The sequence below is a fragment of the Martes martes genome (assembly GCF_963455335.1).
Source record: "Martes martes genome assembly, chromosome: 5".
NCBI lineage: Eukaryota > Metazoa > Chordata > Mammalia > Carnivora > Mustelidae > Martes > Martes martes.
Genome location: NC_137892.1, coordinates 134,111,329 through 134,127,274, shown reverse-complemented (window position 1 = coordinate 134,127,274; position 15,946 = coordinate 134,111,329). Strand labels below are relative to the sequence as shown.

The 15,946-nt window shown below is 38.7% G+C and overlaps 1 long non-coding RNA gene across 2 annotated transcripts in view; it reads right to left on the bottom strand.

Moving 5' to 3' along the window:
* Positions 1-15,946, bottom strand: part of LOC308342732 — a 104,186-nt gene that overhangs the window by 43,733 nt on the left and 44,507 nt on the right. For both annotated transcript variants that reach the window (XR_013966808.1, XR_013966809.1), the window contains exon 2: positions 11,785-11,898. This is a non-coding gene — a long non-coding RNA (uncharacterized lncRNA). The remainder of the gene's footprint in view (positions 1-11,784; positions 11,899-15,946) is intronic.

The window sequence follows — 15,946 nt, the reverse complement described above, 5'->3', positions numbered from 1 at the left end:
GGTCATTTTATAAAAGCCGCACCCACCTCCCTTCCAAGCCCTACACGGGTCCATGCAAGTGAAGCACCATCGGAAAATACTCACGGCAGATCCATGCTAGCACAGATTCCCAAAGAACCAGAAAGGCAGACCTTTAGATCTGTATCACCCCTTCACCTAAATTGTTTTAGACTCACTGACATCTCTCTCAGCCTCAGAATCCTAAGACACTACTCTTTCCGATGACCGCCTTTCTGGTATTGATCAGTTTCGAGAATCTCTGAGAAAACTTGTCCTTCAGAGATTGCACTGGAAATGGGGGGGGGGGAGGGGGAGGGGAAGGTGAGTGAAGACCAAAGGGTAAATGTGTGGGCACTGCAAACAACCAGGGACCTTTCTAGCCAAGAGGGATCCTTTCTAACAGTGCAAAGTGAGTCAAAGAGCCATCACATCAGTTCAGTAGAACAAATGAGAAATCCAAACTGTGAGTCAACAGGCATTGGTTTACATCCTGTTATACTTTAAGTTTCAAAAGAAAAAATCATACCCCAGCAGAGGCTTATATCAACAGTGGCCAGCTTTCCTGGTCAGTCAAAAGTCCCATAGATTCACTGCATAGAATTTCTGTTTAAGCTTTATTGAAATAGAAATCTAAAGTTTTGCAAATATCACACATGGGACCAGGAAATTTGTCTTCTCAACTCATTAAATGCTTGCCATTTTAGCTAATTCAATCATAAGGGCACCAAGTGAAGTGGAACTTAGAGTTGTGAATTAGTTCCAAGCTGCATAAATCTTTTATATTGAGAAACAGGCTACGACCTGAGTATTTTTCTTTGAAATACTAAGACGTTTTAAATGACTTCAGAATCATTTGAAGTTATTCTGTGTCTAAGAAAAAAAAAAAAAAACTTAATTGAATCGGGTTTTTTTCAATACACCCACTATATGCCCAAATTCTCTCCACATAAGTTCAAGGATCATAGTACTCATATACTGATAAGAAAGAAGAAAAAAAACTACTCAGGCCCAAAAAGAACCTACAAATGTTACAGAAAGGAGATCTACCCCTTTCAGAAAGTGTCCATGGGAATAGCTCCTGTTATAGACACTGGGCTGGTCATGGAGGAGACAGAAGCTAGAAACTGGGAAGAGGAAATAGCAATGCTATCAGCCAGTTCAAGGGCAGGAGAAGGGGATGGAGGGAATCTCTGGCTTACCATTTTCAGGGTGAAGTCCCTTACTTGTTATTTCCTCTTTTACAGAATTATCCTTTTCCAGATAAAATGTATTGGCTTCACAGTGAAGCTTCTCTTAAAGCTTCCTTGAGAACATGTTGAGGCATGTTGACACCTCAAAGCATACCCATAATTTTCAGAAAATGAGAAGACCAAAGCTGCTAAGCCCAGCTAACAAGGACAACTACAAAATGAAATAGGTCATGTGTTTCAACAAGTTCAGGGGCAAAGGCCAGTAGGCTGGGCTTTGCTGGGTTCTATTAGGATAAACACACACTCTAAAACACTAACCCACACTAGAAACATACATTCTGAAAATATCAGAGGCCAGCAATCAACATAATCTCAGATCAGTTGATTAACACCCTCCTCTTCTAAGACAAGAAAGAGATATTACAGAAAGACGAAAACAAGAATCAGCCAAGATTTATCTTTCAGTAAACCTCAAGCTTATACAAGGATATGAAAAAAAGACAATCTCTGAGAGGAAAATTAAGTATTTCTCTATATTAACTAAGCAGTTCATGAGAAAGCTGCTTCTCATTTCCAATGATGTTGAAACACTTCTTACAAGAAGTCTTCTGACTAATGGGAAGAGAGTTGTAGCAAACCACTTTAAAGTTCCTCTCTGGAGCAAAATTGTACACTTGGTAGAATACATCTTACAGATTTTCTGGTCTCTGCTCTATTCTAAGCACTCTGTGTATGTAGGACTATCATGCACATCTCCATTCACAGGGCTTTGCTAGGTTAAGAATACATCCCATACTCTGAATATGTTCCTACATTTTCCCTTCCATATAAATGTATTTGTCCCATGATCCTGTCCTCAATCAAAGTCATATTGAATTAGTCACATAAACAAATTAGCTAGTCCATGTGTTACCCTGATGTGTTACTGATTAATGTCTGTAATCTTGTTTTTGTCAAAAGACATTCAGTTGGGCTAGGTGACCTTCAAATTCTCTCCCAACTCTAATACTGTAAAATTTTATGAGTAACTCTGATCCAAAAAAAATCTTAAACCTTGGGTCACACTAGTTGGCAAGTTGACATTTTGGGACCCTTGATATTAGACCATTTGTGTTGGTGTAAAACATCACATTTTTAGACATTATTATTGGATGTCTTATATATTGGTGAATTGAAGATGACCCAAATTCTTGGCTGTTCTTCTCATCAGTAAATTAGACTCCTTTTCCTCTGACATGAAATCCAGGCTGGCCTTGTGACTCTCTTTAATCAAGAGAATATGGGGAAAGTGACACTTTGCCAGTCCTGGCCGAGGCCATAAGAGATATGGAAGCTTCTGCTTTCACCCTCTTTGGAGCTCTCAACCACCATGTAGAGATGTCCAGCTCCTTTGCTACAGACACTGTGTGAAGAGAGAGAGAGAGAGAGGGAGCAAGGGAGGCAGGGAGGGAGGAAAGGAGAGAAAGAAACAGATTCCCAGCCAGCCCCGCTTGGTCCAGATATCTAAGCTGAGAAGCCAGACATATGAGTAAAGCAATTTTGGATTTCCAACCCTAGATAACTTCCAGATAACATAAACTGAATAATCCCAAACAAAACCAGCAGAAGAACCACCTACTTGAGTTCAGTCCATAGACAGTTGCTATTATTTTAAGCCATTAAGTTTTCGAGTGATTTGTCGCACTGCAGTAGATGACTGAAACACATCCCTAAAAGCTGGACTAATCCCTTCTTTGAACAAAGAAGAAATGGATAACAAATAAAACAAGTTTTGAAATGAAGTTCCTAAATTGTTATCATAGTTATTTCATCATCCAGCATATATTTATTCCTCCCTGTATATAATGGCACACCCATAAATTCATTCAACATTTTCTCAACTGTGTACCCGTCCTCAATATCTGTTGCCATGGGTGTGAAGAGAAATCATAAGCTACTCCTGGCCAGAAACCAAGAACTCTAAGAGGTCTTTTATAAAGACTTCTTAGCAATAATAATTTCAGCAGAGATCTTCAGCAATGATCAACACAACCTATAAGTCTTGCTACTTTTCCACACTGACAAGTCTGGAAATGGAACCTCAGATAGAAACTCCACCTTGAAAGCCTATGTCATCCTTTCTATTTTAAAGGGTACTGAAGGCATAAGCCCCTCTCCCCACACTCCTCCCAACAACAAAATACATTACACTGTGACCACAGGCTTCTTCCACAGGAGTATTTTTTTTATTGGTTGGTTATGAGGTTGGTTATTCCTAAAGGGAAACTAAGTTCTTCTGTCTTGCATTCATGTGTGCCAAAACCCTCACCCTGTATGGAAGCTCCCAGGCCAGAAGTTTGGGTCCCTGTCCTGCCATTATGCCTAGGAGTCATCCTGAAAGAACCTGTGGATAAAAAGAGATTACAGTGTGCTCACTTCAAATGCTGAGAGTTTGCAAACCTTCACCAGGATGCCACTAGGCCCCTCATCATCTTTCAAATGGTGATGAACACCAAAATGTAGATGAAATTTTTTTTCAAAAAATTTTCGAAGTTAAAATTTCTTTAAGGTAATTTTTTTCATCTATACTTCTGAATGGTTAGGTTTTTTTTTTAGAATAAATATGCATTATTTCAGTAATTTAAAAAATAAGTAGATCAAGTGAAAAATTAAACTGTATCTAAAATATGTGTAAATATTTTTTTGCATTCTTTCTGGAATAGTCATAGTCTAAGTCTGGAAACCATGAGGTGCTGTAATGGAGGTAGAAAAGCCCATTTTATATGTCATCAAAGGACTAATATTGTCACGCTTTATCTTAATGTAGCAACAATTGACTTTTAAATACACTGTGCCCTTTCCTGTCTACTGCATTAATGCCCACATCAAACACCAAAGTCTTAAGCTCTGAATGTAAAATGTCACTGCTGTTTGTTATGTAAACTGTCCTCCATATAAAAGTCCAAGTAGGTCATACTCCCTGAACCTTTCTCCACCAGACTGACTCTGCTTAAAATTCCTACTAAAGCCATTCTTTGGGTTAAATTGTTGTAATGCTTACAGGATATCTATCAAAACACAAATAGTTATTTTCTAAAAGGGGTAACCAATTAACCTGTTAGAATCAAGACTTTTAGCTGATGAAACAACTACAATGCAAGGCCCAACTCAAAAAAAAACAAAAAAACAAAAAAAAAACAAAGTCACTGTCAATTGTGCTGAATTTTCTCATCTTTTTTCTCATGTTATCTGAATAAAAATGATCATGATTATCAATACAATTTATTGAGCACCAAGATGAATTTGGCACAGTGGTTAGTACTTGCCACACATTATGCATTACTTGTCCCATTTCGTGGATTAGGAAGCTAAAATCAAAGAAGTTAGGTGAATAGTCAGCATCAAAATATCTCTAAGAAACAAAGTCAAAGTCCCCAAGATGGTGGTGGAGTAGGAGGACCCTAGGCAACTCATCCCACAAACACAACTAGGTAACTATCAAATCATCCTAAATACCTTAGAGAAAGAGAGAGAGAAAGACAAAGAAAGAGGAGCACCCAGGGGAACACATGAACACACAAGAACACTTCCTCAAAGCCCCCCCTCCCCCGCTTGGAAAACAAGAGGGGCTGAAAGAAGAGTTAAAAAATAATCAATCAGAGTTGAAGAGTACAATAAACAAGATTAGAAACAGGACCGATGCAATGAATAGTGAGCCAGAAGGAGAAAAGGAATTAATTAGTGACCTAGAAAATAAAATAATGGAAAATACTGAAACTGAACAAAGGAGAGAAAGAAAAACTATGCAGCATGAAAACAAACTTAGGGAACTCAGTGACTCTACCAAATGTACTAACACTGACATTACAGCAGTCCCAGAATAAGAAGAAAGGGAAAAGAGAGAAAAAAACAAGAAATAATAGCAAAAAATTCCCTAATCTGGGAAAAGAAACAGACATCCAGATCCAGGAGGCACAGAGCACTCCCACCAAAATCAACAAAAGCAGACCAACACCAAGACATACTATAATTAAATTTGCAAAATATAGCAATAAAGGAAAAATCTCAAAAATAGCAAGACAAAAGAAATCCTTAACTTACAAGGGAAACCCCATAAGGCTAGCTGGAGATTTCTCAACAGAAACTTGGCAGGCCAGAAGGGAGTGACATGATATATTCAAAGTGCTGAATGGAGAAAGTCTGCTAGCCAAAGATGGCCACCAGGGCTATCACTCAGAATAGAAGGAGAGATAAAAAGTTTCCCAGACAAACAAAAACTAAAGGAGCTCATGACCACTAACTAGTCCTGCAAGAAATATTAAAAAGGACTCTTTGAGTGGGAAAGACCAAAAGTAACAAAGACCAGAAAGAAACAGAAACAATCTATAGGAACAGTGACTTCACAGGTAATGCAATGGCACTAAATTCATATCTATCAATAACTCTTTTGGGGCGCCTGGGTGGCTCAGTCAATTAAGTGGCTGCCTTCAGCTCAGGCCAGATCCCAGGGTCCTGGGATCAAGCCCCACACTGGACTACCTGCTCAGCGGAGAGCCTGCTTCTCTCTCTTCCTCTGCCTGCTGCCCTGCCTACTTGTGCTCTCTATCTGTCAAATAAATAAATAAAATCTTTTAAAAAAATAATAATTCTTTTGACTGTAAATGGATTAAACTTTCCAATCAAAAGACACATGGCGTCAGAATGGGTTAAAAAAAACCAAGACCCATCTATAAGTTGTCTACAGAAGACTAATTTTAGACCTAAAGACACCTGCAGATTGAAAGTGAGGGGGTGGAGAAACATTTATCATACAAATGGATGTAAAAAGAAAGTCATAGTAGCAATATTTATATCGGACAAACTAGATTTTTTTGTTCTTGTATTGTTTTTATCCTGCTTTGATATCAGGGCAGTACCAGCCTCATGGAATGATTTTGTAAGAATATTTTCTGTTTCTTGGACGGAAGAGTCATGATTCCATTTTGGTAAGCTGTGTGTTTTTAAGAATTATCTGGTTTCTTGGGAACCTGGGTGGCTCAGTGGGTTAAAGCCTCTGCTTTCGGCTCAGGTCATGATCCCAGGGTCCTGGGATCGAGTCCCGCATCGGGCTCTCTGCTCAGCGGGGAGCCTGCTTCCTCCTCTCTCTGTCGGCCTGCCTCTCTGCCTAATTGTGATCTCTGTCTGTCAAATAAATAAATAAAATCTTTAAAAAAAAAAAAAAGAATTATCTGGTTTCTTTTTCTAAGTTATCTGACTTGCAAGTATATAATTGTTCATAGTAATCTGTTACCACACTACATATTTCTGTGGTTATCTGTTGTATTGTTCTCTTCCATTTCTCATTTTGGATTTTGAGTCTTCTTTCTCTTTCTCCTTAGTTAATATAGATTAAAGCACTGCCAATTTTATTTTTGGGAAAACAGGTCATTACTTTCAACGTTATGTTATTGTTTATTCTGGTCTGCATTTTATTTATTTCTGATTTTTCTTTGTTATTTCCTTCCTCTACTAAATTTCTGCCAAGTTTCTTCTTTTCGTAGTTCTTTGTGGTATAATGTTGTTTATTTGAACTTTTTCTCCTTAAGTACAAGCAATGATAACATAAATTTCACTCTAACATCTGCTTTTGCTGTATCCCACAGGTTTTAAAACATTGTGTTTTCTTTTTCTTTTGTTTTGAGACACATTTTGATTTCCCATTTGATTTCTTCTTTGGTCCATTGCTTGTGCAGGAGTGTGTCATTTAATATTTGCATATTAGATATTTAATATTTACATATCAAATATTTTACATTTGCATAATATTTACATATTAAACATTTTATTTTTTTTTTAAAGAAACAAAGTCAAGATTCCAGCAAGAACTGACTGATGTCAAAGCCCATGTTCCTTCTATACTGTGCTTATAATACTTGAGGCCAAGAGAATACTACACCTATGACAAATTTACAGAGTTAGCTATTTATGAGGACAATTTCCTTTTCTCTGCCATATTCTTGCCATCCAGAGCCAGTGCCAGAAAGAAGACCATGGCAATCACTTATGACCCAGTCCTTCTGCATGCACCTCTTCTTAAGTCCTAGTCCTTAGCCAAGCTTCCAGTCCACCACATCCCTCTCTGGTTTCTCCAGTCTAATTATAGCTCTTAGAACACTTGCTAATTCAGACAATAATCACAACATCCTGTTGCGTTCAAACAAAATGTTTTTATAAAAACAAGGATAATTACACTTCAAGGTGTTTTATAAATAATGAAAAGATAATATCTCCTTAAATTCATACAATGGGTGCTATTCCTTCTCAAAGAACTTAACAACTATTAACTAATCAGTGCTTTAATAGAATACTAAATGCCTTTTAACCCTTGGAAGCAAGTTTCAGAGAGTAAAGCAATTCTGACTCTTGCCAGACAGCACAGGGGGTTCTGACCCTCATTTTGGGGACTGCAGCCTCCTGAACATGATGAGGATAGAGCAGAAAGTAAAGATGAGAACAAAGTCTGGAAATTAATGGATATCTTCCCATCTATTAGCCATGCAGCTCACAAGGCACTTGTTTTGATAAGATATTCCTTCAGCCATATAATTTGGTATTTTAAAAGGTGATTTCCATCAATTATGATAACGTGGTATATGATGTAAGGGAAAGCTGAAATCCCAGTGAACTATATTATACAACAGCTGACCTCACACTAAAGTCTAAAAGATTAAGCTAAGAGTAAACACACATGAGGTTGCTGCCAACCAGTCCTCTACAACCTAAGGAAATGGTTCAGATGATCAAAGAACACTTCCCTGGTTGTGTGCTGGCTTTTAAAAATATTAATATGCAGTTGTTTGTTGTTATTCTATTTTTAAATTTATTTTTATATATTTTTATTCAAGTATAATTAATATACAGTGTCATATTAGTTTCAGGTGTCCAATATGATTCAACAATTACATATTTTACTCAGGGCTCTTAATTCCCTTCACTTGGCTCACCCATCCCTCTACCCACATTTCCTCTGACACCTACCGGTTCTCTGTGCTTAAGAGTCTGCGGTTTTTTGTGTATCTCTTTTGTTTGTTTGTTTGTTTGTTTCTTAAATTCCACATATGAGTGAAATCATATGGTATTTTCTCTCTCTGACTTCTTTCACTTATGATTATACTCTCTAGATCCACCCATGTTTCTGGAAATGGCAATATTTCATTCTTTTTTATGGTTGAGTACTATTCCATTGCGTGTGTATGTATGTGTGTGTGTGTGTGTGTATCACATCTTTATCCATTCATCTATGGATGGAGATGGGTTGTTATATGGAACTGTGGCCAGTTTCATCTACTGTTTTATTGGAACTTGTTATAATAGTTAAATAACATAATACTTTTCTATTAATTTCTCATATTATTTGAAGGCTCTCTTTAAGGATTTACAAATGACAATTATTTACCTGGAAACACGGTCGCTCAGGAGCACAACTTCAAAACTAAATCTGAGAAATATATATTACCCTTCTTGGGTTCCTAGAGCTGAAAGATACACAACTGTAATTCTAACTATTCTGTACAGAAATGCGACCACATGCAACATTCAAGAAACCAGCTCTTAGAGTCAGTAAAAAAAAAAAGAGATAAAAGTCTTGACAGATGGGTTTTTAAAAAATTGCAACAAAAACTTAAACCAGCCTCCTGAAGGCTTATTTCAATATCCTGAACAACAAAAGAATCCAGATTAATCTTCAGTATGAAACTTTGGTTCTCCTTTGACTTAAGGAAGATGCTTGATATTTTGGTAACTTTTTCTGTGTTCTAATCATTCTCTGAGGCAAGAGGAACTGATATCTTTTTTTTTTTTTTTTTTTTTTTAAGATTTCACCTATCTATTTGACAGACAGAGATCACAATTAGGCAGAGAGGCAGGCAGAGAAAGAGGAAGGGAAGCAGACTCCCTGCTGAGCAGAGAGCCCGACCCAGGGCTCGATCCCAAGACCCTGGGATCATGACCTGAGCTGAAGGCAGAGGCTTTAACCCACTGAGCCACCCAGGAGCCCCAAGGAACTCATATCTTATAAGAAAGCCTAAGACACTATTGACTGAATGTTTATATCCCCCCAAAATACATATGCTGAATGCCTAACCTTCAACATGACTGTATTTAGAGAAAGGGCTTTTAAGGAAGTAATTAAGATGAAATGAGATCATAGATGTAAGGCCTTGATCTAACAGCAAGAGTCCTTATAAGCAGAAACTTGAGAATTCAGCTCATTCTCTCTGTCATGCGTGGACACAGTGAGAAGGTGGCCATCTGCCTTCACAGTAACCAAACCGGCTGGCACCTCAATTTTGAACTTAACAGCCTCCAAAACTGACAAAATAAATTTCTGTTATTTAAATTCCCACTCTACAATACTTTGTTATGACAACCTAGCAGACTAACAGAGATACCAAATGAAAAAGAAAATATTCTACAGGTTGGATGAGAACCACAGAACGGAAGAATATTTGCAACTTAAATCTACAATGGAACTTGCTTGTATAATTTTTTTTCAGTTGCACTTCAATAGAAGAGTCCAGTTAAAGATCATGAAGAATCATGACATGGCAAAAGGATGACCTGATTTTTCTTTAGTTGTTTTGCATGTTTAACTTATTTTAATAAAAGGTTTTCCTGCAACAACAAGAATAAAATATCTAGGAATAAACTAACCAAAGAGGTAAAAGACCTCAATAGCAAAAACAGACAAAAATTCCAGTTAAAAAATGAAGACATACTGGCACCTAGGTGGCTCAGTGGGTTAAAGCTTCAGCCTTTGGCTCAGGTCATGATCCCAGGGTCCTGGGATCGAGGCCCACATCGGGCTCTTTGCTCTGCAGGGAGCCTGTTACCGCCCGCTCTCTCTGCCTGCCTCTCTGCCTACTTGTGATCTCTGCCTGTCAAATAAATTAATAAAATCGTTGGGGCGCCTGGGTGGCTCAGTGGGTTAAAGCCTCTGCCTTTGGCTCAGGTCATGATCCCAAGGTCCTGGGATGGAGCGCTGCATTGGGCTCTCTGCTCAGCGGGGAGCCTGCTTCCCCTCCCCTCTCTCTCTGCCTACTTGTGATCTTTGTCTGCCAAATAAATAAATAAAATCTTAAAAAAAAAAAAAAAATGAAGACATACAGATGGCCAACGGGAGCATGAAAAGATGCTCAGCATCAGTAATCGTCAGGAAAATGCAAATCAAAACCACAATGAGGTATCACCTCACACCAGTCAGAATGGCTATTTATCAAAAAGACAAGAAATAATAAGAGTTGTCAAGAGAATCCTGGTGCACTGTTGGTGGGAATGTAAATACGTGCAGCCTCTGTGAAAAACAGTATGGAGGTTCCTCAAAAAATTAAAAATAGAAATGCCATATGATCTAGCAATTCCACTTCTGGGTATTTCCTCAAAGAAAATGAAAACAATAACTCAAAAGGATATACGCATCTTCATATTCATTGTGGTGTTATTTATAATAGCCAAGATATGGAAGCAACCTAAGTGTCTACTGATGAATGAATGGATGAAGGAAATGTGGCATTGATATAGATATAGATATAGATATATAGATATTATCAAGCGATTAAAAGAACGAAATCTTGACATTTACAACAACAAGGATGGACCCTGAGGACATTATGCTAGTGGAATAAATCAAACAGAGAAAGACAAATACTAGATAATCTCATTTATATTGGAATTAAAAGAAAATTTGAACTCATAGATACAGAAAACAAATTGATGGTTGCCAGAGGCAGGGGGTGTGGGTAGGCAAAATGGTTAAGGGCATCAAAAGGTACAAACCACTAGTTATAAAATAAGTAAGTCATGGGGATATAACGTACAACATGGTGACTACAGTCAATAACACTGTATTGTATATTAGAAAGTTGCTAAAAGGGCAATCTTAGAAGTTCTCATCATTAAAAAAAATTGTAACTATTCATGGTGACAGATATTAATTAGACCTATTGTGGTGATCATTAAATAAAATATACATGTATCAAATCATGTACATCTGAAATTAAAACACTGTTATTAAAACACTGTCAATTCTCCTTTGCTAAGAAATAAATTAATTTTTAAGGTTAAAAAAAGTATTTCCCACAGAATGAAGAAAAGTCTGGCTCATCTGTATGTTTACATTATTTGGCATCCATAGGTCAGTACCTAAGGCTATAGTGGAATCCCCAGTGCTCCACAGAAATCCTGATGTGTCAAAGACAGTTAGTATTCATCTAATATCCCATGAACTCCCCCGTATTTCAAAGTACATCTGGGGTCATATAACTAATTCTAGCCCAAGGACTCTGAGTAGAAATACATGTCACTTTCAGGCCAAAGCAGTTGAGAACCAATGCACCTCTACCATCTCCATTTTCCCACTCATAACCACCACAGAAACCACATGTTCCAAATTCTATAGCAGCAAAATGGGATAGGCAATAAGCAAGAAATAAGTACTTATTTGGTAATCCCCCGAAATTTCAAGATTTTATTTGTTGCAGCAGCTAAGACTAATTACCCTAACATATCCTGAAACTCTGATTCTATAGATTTTGTGACTTCAATGTTACTTGAAACTTGAACACAGACTTAAACCTACCTGTCAAGTCATGACAGATCATCAGGAATTGAACATGGTGGTAACTGCGTAGATCAAGCATCAATATCTCCATAGGCACCACTTATTAAACTTCTTTTCTGTTCCTTGTTTGAGCTACATGATATGGAGAGACAGCAAGGAAAAAGACACAGTTTAGGCTCTCACAATCCTTCCAGTATTGTTATCAGCAAGGTTTTAGACTCCTGCCTCTCCTAACCAGGGTACTAGAACTCCTTTGCTTAAGGAATTACATAATTATGCCACACTGGGATTTTATACATACCTAGAATGATGATCACATGAACTAAGGAAATAAGAAATGAGGATTTAATTGATGTCATGGGTTTCAACGGCAATTATAGCAATAAAATTCATAATTTGGTTTATAGTAACTTTCTCCATCACATCCCTGCCAAAGTGCTTAGGGCTTATAAGGGTAATTAAATATAATCAAAGAAAATAATGCTAATTAAAACCATAAGCCAGTACTATGGTGATGGTTAGATTAATGGACATCTTAGCTAATGGCACATTCCCTTATCTTATTCCAAAAGACCAAGCAAGCAAGGAACCTTCTTTTGTCATTCATCTTCTTTTTACTAATGGAGAAACCAAAGGACATGGAGGCTGTCTGGATGGAAAACATGGAAGACAGGCCAGACAGAAACCCATGTAGAACACAGAGATTATTTATGGGTCTGTGCTCCCTCACACCCCCATGCTCTTTGCCTTTGTCCCTCTCCACTGCCATTCTCAGATGTCACTTTCTCTGACGATAAAAAGTTTATTTTTGTTGTTTTGTTTCTGCCTCTTTTGTGTCCATGGTATCTACATGATGCCTTTAAGTGCCTAGAAAACCAGGAGCCTGCCTGGTTCTCTTGTGACCCTCTTCCACTGGTTTCTTCCAGTGTCTACTTTCGAAAGAAAAAGAATGATTTACTTAATGGATCATCCCCCTCTAAGGTGCAACAGAATCCTAATCATGAAAGCCTGATACAGTAACCTGTCAAGACTATGAACTGACTGACTTCTATTAGGTGAACTTTCTCTACTGGAACTTCTCTTTGCTCATAATAACTTTATATTATCATTCGCTTCTTCCAGCTAGTATAATAAAAAAGCATTACAATTGCTTCGTCTGAATGCCTCAGGACAGAAAAAAAATTCTGAGTAGAGAATGTTGTATTAAGAAAAAGAAGAGGGGCGCCTGGGTGGCTCAGTGGGTTAAGCCTCTGCCTTCAGCTCAGGTCTTGATCTCAGCGTCCTGGGATCAAGCCCCGCATCGGGCTCTCTGCTCAGTGGGGAGCCTGCTTCCCTCTCTCTCTGCCTGCCTCTCTGCCTACTTATGATCTCTATGTCAAATAAATAAATAAAATCTTTAAAAAAGAAAGAAAAAGAAGGAAAAGAAAAATATTGAGCACTTGCTAAACTATGGGTCAAACACAGCTTTGTCATTATATGAGTTTACTCAACTAATTAACTCACAAAAAATTATGAACTGTAAATATATAGTTATGAACTATAATATAAAAATTATGAACTATAAATATAGGTGTGACATTTGTTCAAATAGAGCACTCAGTAAAAGTCATCAGCATGTGACATTAATGCTAAAACATTACAATTTTTATATAGTCTTCCACTGAGAAGACTCAGTTCTTCCATCTTCTTTATGAAGTCCCAAAATACCATGAATCTTACACTGACTAAGGGGTGTTTCTCCATTCGCATTATTCCAAAATTTGCCGGGAGGAATCAACACGCCCCCAAATGAAGGAAGCTTATGTGGCAGGGTGTTTTCCCCACATAATCAGAAAATAACTTATATTCATCCATTGTCCTAAAATGAATTACGTTGAGGTAGTCTGAAAAGAACATGGAACTGAGAAGTGGAACATCTGCATGCTGAACCTGGAGTCAGCTGTGACACTTGAGGAAGTTGCTTTCCCTCTGCTCTGACCCACTTCCTCATCTATCAAATGAGAAGCACATCTCCATATTGTCTGTTTTGACTAAAAAAGCTAACTTAAGATACACACTATTTAGGATACATCCACTTAAGATTATTTTCCATTTCTTCCTATAGGTCCCTGTTTCCATCATTCACTAATCAATGATCAGTCACCTACTGAATGTCAGACCCTCTGAGGTACTACATGGATCTATAATGTTTTGGGGAGACGATACGGAAAACATTATCTTTGTCTACAAGACCATAACTGGATAGGGGGGAAGCAGTCATGTAAACAGGTAACCCTAATGCAGTGTTATTGCTATAATAACAGAAGGGGCCAGCAAAGAGAACAAACAGGAGTTAGAGTGGCCAGGCAAGGCTTTGGAGAAGATGTAACATTTGATTAGTACCTTGAAAAATGAGTATCTCATATTTTTCTATAAAACCTCTCCTCCATGTAGCACTACTTTAATGGGTATCTGGTCTACTTTCATGATATAATAAAAACCAGTGCTTCAGCCAACTTGACCATGTCCCTAAACAAAATTTCTTCGGACTGTATAGCAGCAATGCTGTTGTCAAAACCAAAACCACATTTCATCTCTTTTGGTGTGACAATGGATCCAACCATTACAATGGAATATGGAAGTGGCCTGAAGATATAAACAGAGTCAAATGAAATCATCCAAAGAACACACATTGCCTTTTATCATTAAAAAAAAAAAAAACCCTCCATTTTTAGAAGTCTGTAGGTTATGCCCTGTGACTTTATAGCTTTCTCTAGCTTGCATATCCAAAACCCTGTTCAAAGAGCTCCAGTCAAAGAATTAAGCTTCAGTTTCTCTTTGGGGATATACTAACACATATGTCACATGGTGTCTTGAGCATCTCTCTTAGGAAATCCACAGCTGCAAATGCCTACCAGCCTCTATTGTATGCTCAGAGCAACACATTCAAACCAAGCCAAGTAACCTGTTTCTTCCTATCAACAACTGCATCCAGGTCATGTTGGTGTAGAAAGATTCACATGTAGCTGTGGCAATATGCCAAAGTGAATGGAGTAAAATCATAAAGACATGTACACTGTGGGACTCTGTAAGGGGATTCTTAAATAGAATAAAACTTGTCTTTTTGATATTAAAAATAAGTCCTCAGGGGTGCCTGGGTGGCTCAGTCAGTTAAGTGTATGGCTCTTGACTTTAGCCCAGGTCATGATCTTGGGGTGGTGAGATCAAGCCCCATATCAGGCTCCACGCTAGTATGGAGACTGCTTGGGAACCCACCCCCCTGCCCCTTAAAATAAGTAAGTCCTCAAGTCCAACAAGAGTTCATTAAAAGGGGAAATACTGATGCACTACTGTCAGGGCTGTGGGAGATTACAATCTTTTGGGAAGCAGTTTATTCACATGTATCAAGAGAGAGTCAAGATGGCAGAGGAGTAGCAGACCGAGATGACATCCGGTCACAGGAGTTCAGCTAGTTATCAAACCACTGTGAACACCTACAAACCCAACAGGAGATCAAAGAGAAGAAGAGCAGCAATTCTAGAAACAGAAAACTGACCACTTTCTGAAAGGTAGGACGTGTGGAGAAGTGAATCTGAAGCAATGGGAACATAGACCGCAGGGGGAGAGGCTGGCTCCTGGCAAGCGGTGGAGCAACGGAGCACAAAATCCGAACTTTTAGAAGTCTGCTCCAGTGAGGGACATCACTCCAGAGGCAAAGCAGGGGTGGAGCCCTCGCAGGGACAGTGTGGGCTCAGGTCCCGCAGGGTCACAGAAGGATCAGGGGTGTCCGTGGGTAGCAGAGCTCACAGGTATCAGAGCAGGAGAGCTGACTACAGAGACGGAGCCGAAGAGTGAGCCCTCAGCTTGGGGTCACCTTAAACTGTGATCCACCACATAGTCAGACCACTGCTCTTTGAGCAGGGACCCCACAAGTGGAAGATCCGGGGAGACCCACCTTCCTCCACTGGAAGAGCAGCGTGGCAGGAATCTCCTGGGTTTGGAGACTCCAAACGGGGCTGTGTGCCAGAGACAGAAACACTCGGTCACAGGCCAGGTAAGCTCGGAGAGCAGCCAGAGACCAGGGAGATGGGAGTACTCGACTGACCACTTTTCTCCGAGGGCACACTGAGAAGTGGAGCCCCGGAGGCCGCCATTTTCATTCCTGTCCTCCAGGGCAGTACAGAAAGTGTTCAGGGAACTA